The following is an 8,793-nucleotide window of genomic DNA, read 5'->3' on the forward strand; positions in this document are numbered from 1 at the left end:
CCCTTCCCTTCCCTTCCCTTCCCTTCCCTTCCCTTCCCTTCCCTTCCCCTTCCCCTTCCTCTTCCTCTTCCTCTTTCTCTTATCACCAGATAGTTGAGTGTTTTGGTTGGAAATTCCTGTTAATTCTCTATTTAACATATCTCCATCTTCCAAGCCAGCTGGATGTCAGGTATGAAAATAGCCAGTTTTACCCCACAAGAGAACTAGTTTTCTGATCCTTAATCATACTAAAATTTGGCAGCGAAGGTCACCAAATAATCCTACCTACTCTCTAGGCAGTCAATAACCATTCTTCCATGTGGGTGACATCTATGCAGTGTCCTTCTCCAGGCTAAAAATCTTCAAGATATCTCTTGTATAAGAAGCTGAGGAACAACTATGGTGACAGAAAGGCTTGTTTCACATTCATTTCTACCTTTTTCCTAACTCTGCGATTCATTAGGGCTTGGAGATGCTAGCATGCTTTCTTCTAAACATAAGGAGAGAACAGTTTTCCAAAGACTGAAGAACAGCCAAGTACTGAAAAAACAGCCTGTATGTTGTCTCACTGCAGTATGGTGCTATTCTCCATAGTTGGTGAATCATTGCCAATAAACTAGTTTGTTTTTGACTTCTTCACTCTTGACAGTGTTTTCTCGTTTGTTTGCACGTTCTTTTTTTTTCCTCTAATTTGACTGAGTCAAAAAATGGATCATTGCTGTGTGGCAAAAAAATAGCCTTAAAGTTGCTCCAAAAAGCAGAATACCACATTGACTGGAATCCCATTCTTAACTTCAGCTCTTAAAGTCACCATATATGTGTGTGTGAAATGCAAGATATTAAGGAAAAGATTTGGAGATGGTGTCAGGCCTCTAGGAAGTACAGGAAGAACTGCAAATTAATAGTGGTAGCAGAGGTGAGGACAGAGGAGAAGCAAGAGTTTGGAAGGTGTTTCAGTGAAGTGTGAGACTGGAAACATCTGAAAAGTCATTTGTCCGAAAAAATGTATAATTCAGCAGTCACTTTTTCTTTCTTCCAGTGGTCATTCTACAACACCAATATGTTTTTCCACCTTCACTCCCTCCCATGGACGTTCCCCAATTTGTGATTGTATAATTAGCAATTTGGTCTGTCCAGCCAAAAACACAGATGCTTATTTGGGAAACAGAGTTTTGTCCTTAGACATGGCCAAGAAAGGCAATCCTGGCAGTGTTCTAATTTTCATTAATTCTTGACTTGATCAGGTGTAAAGCCTTGCCACTGACTTACAGATTGTATGGTTTGGATTCAGACTGTACTGATGCTAATGTAGTGGGGAGCTGTGATCAATCTCCAAATAAACCCCTTTATAATTAAAAGAACAAAGCATGTTAGAGAAGAAGTGAGAAATACTTTGGTCACCTGTTCCCAACAAACTCAGCCATATATTAAACATAGTTTTCCACAAAGAATTGTGATATTTTTACATTTTTTACCCCTTCACTAAGCAGTGACGTCATGAGATACAGTCCATCTCCCAGGACCCAAAGTCCTGCAGTTAATAATTATGTTCTTCTTGGATTTAGCAGTCTTTGATTCGTACAGTTTTGTTATTCTCTTGACCATGCTCCTTATTCATACTTTGTACCGCATGAAAACTTGCAAGATCTCCTCTAGAAAATTAGTTATTTCTCTCTAAAACCTCTTGAGATATGGTAGGCATTAAAATCAAGAACTGGAGCTAAGAACAGAAAAGCAAGGTGGTAATCAGAACAATCCCCTGGATCACCAGCCAGAGAAAACATTTCTATACAACTTCAGAGAGGTGATGTACCCAGGCACAACCCAATTATAAGTTACATGGAGGCAGTAGGTTGGAAGTAGGATAATGGTATCTTTTTGGTGTCTATCACAGCCACTGAGTACAGGATAAAAGCATATGGGCTAGGGGAAGTGGCTGGACCATGTCAGCATGCCCAAAAGGATGATTGCAGGGAGATAAGGCACTTATCTTAGGAGTGGATTATGAGATCAGGAGAAAGACAGGTGATTTAGTTAGTAAGTCACAAGTCTCAGTATTGCTGAAAGTCCTTTAGTGCTTCTTCTTTGACCACACTGCTATTGTTTCTATATAATGATCTCATCATTTGCCCTATATTCTCCATTAACGGTTTAACATTACATTTTTTGGGTTGGTTTTTGTTTTTGTATTTTTTTTGCATCACATGTTGTGCTATAGTAATCTTTTAAAATAAAGCTTCATAAATAACACTTCTCCTAGTAATTTTTTTTCTCTTGATTTTAATGGACATTCTTGGAATCCCTGAGATGAGACCTACCAGGAAAGTGAGTGCAACTGTTTTGCTTCCTGTCTTATCCTTTGTCTCTTTATATCTGTTTGCTGAGGTATGCAATGCACTCTGTGAAATGCCAGTTGTGGAATCTCAAGATGACGTAGCTCCTGCACCTCAATGGGCTTGTTACACTTCCCTGTTTTTGAGATGGTGGGCACCGTGACCCAGAAATTACACTTGTTTTCCTTAGGCTTTTATTGGGCTGAACATTGAAGATATTTATGTATTCATTTTCCTAGATCAAAAAAAGTATATCAAGGAGGTGAGTGATAACCAGAAAGCACAAAAGGATACACGGTGTTAGGAAAGTGTCTGAAGACTCATGTGTTGCATATAATCTAGACTCTGCAACACACTGCAGTGTTTAGATTGTTTCCAGCATCTATATCTTTATGGTAATTTTTTTTTTAATGTTAGGAACCACGTCTCATATTAACATAAAGTCAAGAATATAAAAACACACTGGGACACAGCTTCCAGTAGTGCTCACTGCTGCTCACCTTTGGAGGATTATAAGAAGTAGGCACACAGAAGTGATAACTCTCCAATACTCCTGGAGATATACAAGATCAAGTTGGACCAGGCTCTGAGCAAACTGATCTAGCTCTAAATATCCCTGTTCACTGTAGAGGAATTGGACTAGATGACCTTCAAAGGTCCTTTCCAACTCAAACAATTCTATGATCCAATTGTTCTATCCAATCTTCCAGTGGTTTCTTGGTCTGGATGGTCTTTTTTTATGTAGGGTTGGATGGAGTTTTATTTCATGAATTTTGTCTGATTGTTGTCTCCTCATCAAAGGCATCCTGATAATTTTCTTGATTATTCATGGATGCAGACATTTAAATGGTGCCAACAGGAATCCACATTGTAAAGTGGTGTAAGTCAGAATACTCTTTTTTTGAGACTAAGCTTACAAGTCATCTAGATTTTGAAGAGTGTCAATAATGTCTTGATGGAGGAAAGGACCCTCTGTATTTGGTAGTATCCTAACCACCATGAAACTTACCATCAGAAATAAATGAGTTGTCTGGGATAATGAAGGTAAGTATGATGTACAGTCTTTATATGATATAATGACATTTCATCAGTTTGACAATGCAGTCTGAAAGCTCATCTCTGTTAAAGGAAAAAGGAGCAATATTACTGGAAATACTGGAAATATTACAGTAATTCTGTCTCTGAGATCTATTAGGATCTTTTTCTTGACACAGTATTTTTTTTTTTTTTTTACTAAAATGTTTTGTTGACCTTGAAGAATGTTTTAGAACATCTTTAGCCTTCAGAGTCTTCATATGGGGCTGTCAAAAGAACAGTTTAAGAGAAAGCTGTGAATTTTTAATATGATTTTCCAGGTATTGTTCCACCAATTAGGTGGTCCTTTATTTGAAGAAAATAGGAGAAAAAAAAAGCAAGGTCTTTTTTGAGCCTTGGGGAAAGTAGGAAAGTAGTGATTTAAAAACATATTTCTGCTTCACTCTACTAGTAAAATCAAGTGGATTTATCTGCTAAGACCACAGCCTATGGGTTTCAGCTGTTTTTATATAAATGCATTCAGTTGACACACCATATTTGTCCTATAGATCAAAATATCAACAGTAGAAAGTCATTTATCTTCAAACCACTTAGGACCAGCATTTTTATTGTTTCTCTCATTAGGAAAGTTGGTATATCCCAGGGGAGGCTGGGGATTATGATTTCATCTGATACTCATTTGTCATATTTCTATTGCTGGTTTCAGGCATATATACTTAGGTAAAGAATAATCATTGCTGCCTGAGGTTGGCATCATGCTTCCTTAAGGAGAGCTATAGGCTTATGAGGAATTATAGCTACCCTTTCAGGAGGAAAAAAGAAATGAAGATCAAGATTAATTTTAGAATCTGGAGACTTCTTGGGGACTGGTTTAAATCAGAAAAGGTGTTGTAGAGTGGACTTATTGCTTTGGAGTCGTCATTTCTGTCATCTTGGCCATGATCTCCTAAATGAGGGAAAAATCCCTAGATCTACTAAAAGCAAACTTAGAAACTGCCTTAGAAAACAAAAATTGCACCCTTTTCTTTGAAAAGACATTTCTAGACTGTTGGTGTATTTACATCAATACATTATTGTACTGCTAACATTTTGAACTATTTCACTGCTGATAGAAAATGAAAGAAGGGAAAGGAAATAGTGTGTGCTCCAGAGATGCATTATCCATGGAGTGTGAGTGGCTGGCACAAACAGGGCAGGCTAAAGTAGAACCAGTCACAAAGACAGTTGCAGAATGTCTCAACAGATACACGAGCAACACAGGAAACTTCAGAATGACGAATTGCAGCACGGTTTCTTGTTGCTGAATTATAACATCTCACTTCAGTGGGCACAGCAGATACCCACAGCAAAGTAACTTGAATGGGTGTGAAGTTAAGGAGTCAAGTAGTTTTGGTCACAGCATACAGTCATGTTTTGAGCATAGGCTTTTTGGCCCAAGGGTTGAATGTCAATCTTCAAAACTCAACCTGAACTCATCTTTAATAAACTTTAAAATATTGCTTTAAGTTCTATATGTATCTTTTCTACATTGGCTTCCTGGATCACCATCAGCAGAATATGGAGCAGAATCTGAACCACTGATAATCCATAATTTTAAGCATCTGCTGGCTGCTTGAAGGAGTTTCCACAAAGCTTTCCTCCTTTCTACTATGCTACTGCTACTACTATTTAATTGCACCCATTCTTTAACACACAGTGATATTCTACTGAAATATTTTATATGTTCTGGTTAGTGGGACTGTTAAATAGTGGTACTAGATGGTCCCAAGGGACAATTGAAGAGCTATGTAATCTTCCAGTCTAAGTTATCTCTTCTCATTGGTCTTGGTTTAGTAGTAACCAAAGTTAATTACTTACCTGCTGGCTTTGTTAAATAATGCATTTTGTGGGTTTAATCCAAATACGAGTGTTCATTTACCACAATACCATGCTGGCTTGCTTGCTTGCTTCATGCTTTCTTCAAGGCAACAGTAATCTACGGAGAAGGGCCTTGCAGAACAGAACCATAGCCTACTGCTGTGTCCAGTGCAAGGGAAATGTTTCTTAGGTGTGTAGGTGAAGAGAGCCATCAGTGCCTCATCGTTATTCAATTAGATTGAAAAAGCTTTTTTTTTTTTTTAATCAGCAATACTGAACATTGCAGGATTCTCTCTGAGAAAAAAAAATCCTGTTGCTTACCAAAGATTACTTTTTCAAGTATCGCATATGTTCATTGATTAAGTATTTTATTACAGAGCAGATAAAAGCCCCAGCTGTCTCCAGTCGTTAGTGTTGCTATATTTTATTTATTACATTTGTAACTTTATTCATCATAAAGGACACCTCACTGTCCTTTCCTTAACCTCCAGCTGAATTCAATTCTGAAATGCAATTCACTCTGATGCAAGTATATATATATATCAAATCCTTAAAGGGATTTGGAAATCTCCATTAGGTGATTCATTCAGGTTTATCTCTACCAAGGAAAACATGGGCATGTAGTTTTCCCATTAAAATTAAAATGGCGTGAATGACATGTACTATGGTGAAAACAATGAAGTCTTCCATTTGTCAATACATAAGCTCTCAATTTTGAATTTTGCCAAATCTGAAAATTCATGACTGTACCAAAATGAATCAGCAAGTGTACTGGTATTTCTAGGTCCTGGTATTATCTCTGAAAAGACAAAAAGAAGGTGTAATATTTATTCTTTACTGCAAATACTTGTTAGACACACATTAAAACAAATGAAAAAATTTTATCTTAGGACAAATTGGAATACAAATTTGGGCAACCTGAAAGCTTAAAGTATCCTAAGGATAAAAGAAAGAAAATGAGAAATTTAAAAGGTGAAGTGGAAAGATATGTCCATCAAAGGTTATATAAAAAACTAACAACAACAAATTAACCAAGTAGACAGTCTGAAAACTTACTCCATTCCCAAAACTAATAACTAGGTTATATGTAGACATCTATCTCCTCCTATCCTCTCCACTTGTTTTGGAGGATGAGACAATGGATTAAGCAAATATTGGAGCAGAGCAGTGCCAAATATCTTTTCAATTACATTGTTTGTGGCAAGATGGAGCTGTTCACTCTACCTTCAACCTGTGCAATATAGCAACATATAAAAAGCCCGAAATCTTGACTTATCTCCTATGTCTCTATTGAGCAGGCTAAGACACTCTTTTAATGCTCATGTCTCAGTTGAGGATCACATCTGGGTTGAGACAAGGAACGTGCAAAAGAATCAGTAATTTCTGCTAGATGCAGAAGCATGGTGGGCAGGGAAGTATTTGAAGTTTGGATCTTAAAGCAAATCATAAGCGGGACAAGCCATGCATTATCGCATAATTTGAAAATCATTCACAGATCACCCACTGTGCTCTGCCACAGCAAATTAAGGTGTGAAAAATGATTGTAAGAAAGCAGAGGAGGCAATGTCAGGAAGAGTAAACGTAATCACAATAGGATTATACAGTATCATAGACGAGTTCCGTGTATGCTTAGCAGGGTAGAAATCAAAGCTCTTTTTAGAAATAAAACTGCAGTAACAATGTGGGCTATGTAATCAGTCAAAGGTAATTAAACAGCCTTCAAATGTGGAAAAGATACCATGGGGAGAAAGAGAATAAAGCGTTCCTTTCTCATTGTAGGTAGAAACACATTCCAGGAGGGAACTTTTAGCCTTTAGATTTCATGTTAGACAAACTTTCTGATGTAAAGAATAGCAAGGATTTGGAAAACATGGCCTAGATTTGGGAGTGTAAAGGCAGGCCCTATCCTTGGGTGAATTCAGGAGTAACCATCATTGACAAACATCTGGTTTGCAGCTCTGGTTGACCCTGCAAGGGAATGACCAAATGACTCTGCAAAGCTTTGTTCTATGGCTCTGCAGTCATCTGACACCTAGCAAAATCAAATCACGTCTCCTCAGGCTTTTCAGTATCCTACAGCAAGTGAGAAAAGGCACTTCATTCCCCTCTTTCCTGCTGTTGCACAAAAAAAATGCTCCAGGTCTGATCCCTCTGACAAAACCGAGATTGACAGATTTGTCAGAAAGATTATAACCACAAGATGGAGAAGTAGAAAGCAGTACTAAAAATCATATGCAATGAAAACACATATGCGTAGGGATTTCCAGAAATGCTTTGGGGGTTTAATGTCATGTGAGGGGAACTTCCCAATTTCAGAAACAGTCCTGAGCAATGTTTTTTTCTGGGAGCCTGAAGGAGATTTCAACATACCAACAGCATCATCCAAGAGACATGAGTGGGAAGACTTTTTTCTACAGAAAGATACCACTTCAATTCAACATGAGTTTGACATTTGTGTTGTCAGTTGGGGAATTCACTGAAGATTCCCGTGCCCAAGGCTATGTGAGCACTCAAAGCCATTTATTTTCACCCAGCATATGGAAATGACTGTTTTTTGGTGGAAAGATTGGAGACATCCCCATGACACAGCACACTTTCACATCTTCTCCCTATCTTCAGTTTACTGAAACAATCCCAGCCTCACTCTTCCATGTCATTCAAATCATCAGATGATTACCATGATGAAAAAGATTAAATCTTAAGATGCCCATTTGTCCACCACATTTTCTCCTCCCACACTAAGAAGCTACAAGGGCTGCTCCGAAAGTAATGCTTCCTACATTATTATTCGCCCACAGCATCAGAAGTGGATGTTGGTGGTATAACAGTAGCGGTTGGACCTTCCCACCAACATTCCGTGACATTTTGTTGCCATATGACAGGTACTAGCAGAGGGACAATCTGAGACAAAATGGAGTCTGACATGGATGTGCATATAAAACAAAAGATGTTTCATTGAATTCCTCCATGAGGAAAAAATTGCACCCATTGACATTCACTGATTCTTGTTGAACGTTTGTGGAGACCAAAGAGTGGATGTGAGCACAGTGAGGCAGTGGGCAGTGTGTTGCAGCAGTAGTGACAGCCACATGAAATGCATTCCTGACAAGTGTGCACAGCTGTCACTTCATGAAATAAAGAGCATTTTCATCAGCTCCTCTGCACGAATTGGCTAATGGTGTTGCCTATGTTGAAAATTAGTGTAGCTGAATTTTTTTTCTATCAAGTTGTGCTATTATCGCAAATTATTATTATCGCAAAATAAATAGGAGACATTACTGATGGAGTGACCTACATCATTAAACTTCTCACTGAGTGTGAGGCACATTATACATCTCATTGTCATATCTGAGCGTCACTGTCATATCTGGGTCAAGAAATCCTTGCGCATCTTGAGGAAAAAGAAAGAACAACCCTTTCACCACAAATGTTCTCCTTTCTCCAAATACCCCTACCATTATTAATGAAGTTCTACTAACCTGCATTGATTCCCTCTCTTCTATAGGAAATTCTGTATTTTTCCATCTCAACCATCTCTCTATACGTAGCATATCATAGAACTACAGAATCACAGAATTGCAGGGGTTGA

The sequence above is a fragment of the Centrocercus urophasianus genome, unplaced genomic scaffold, assembly GCF_019232065.1.
Source record: "Centrocercus urophasianus isolate 14NV4802_14NV808 unplaced genomic scaffold, USGS_Curo_1.0 seq_11, whole genome shotgun sequence".
In the NCBI taxonomy this organism is placed as follows: domain Eukaryota; kingdom Metazoa; phylum Chordata; class Aves; order Galliformes; family Phasianidae; genus Centrocercus; species Centrocercus urophasianus.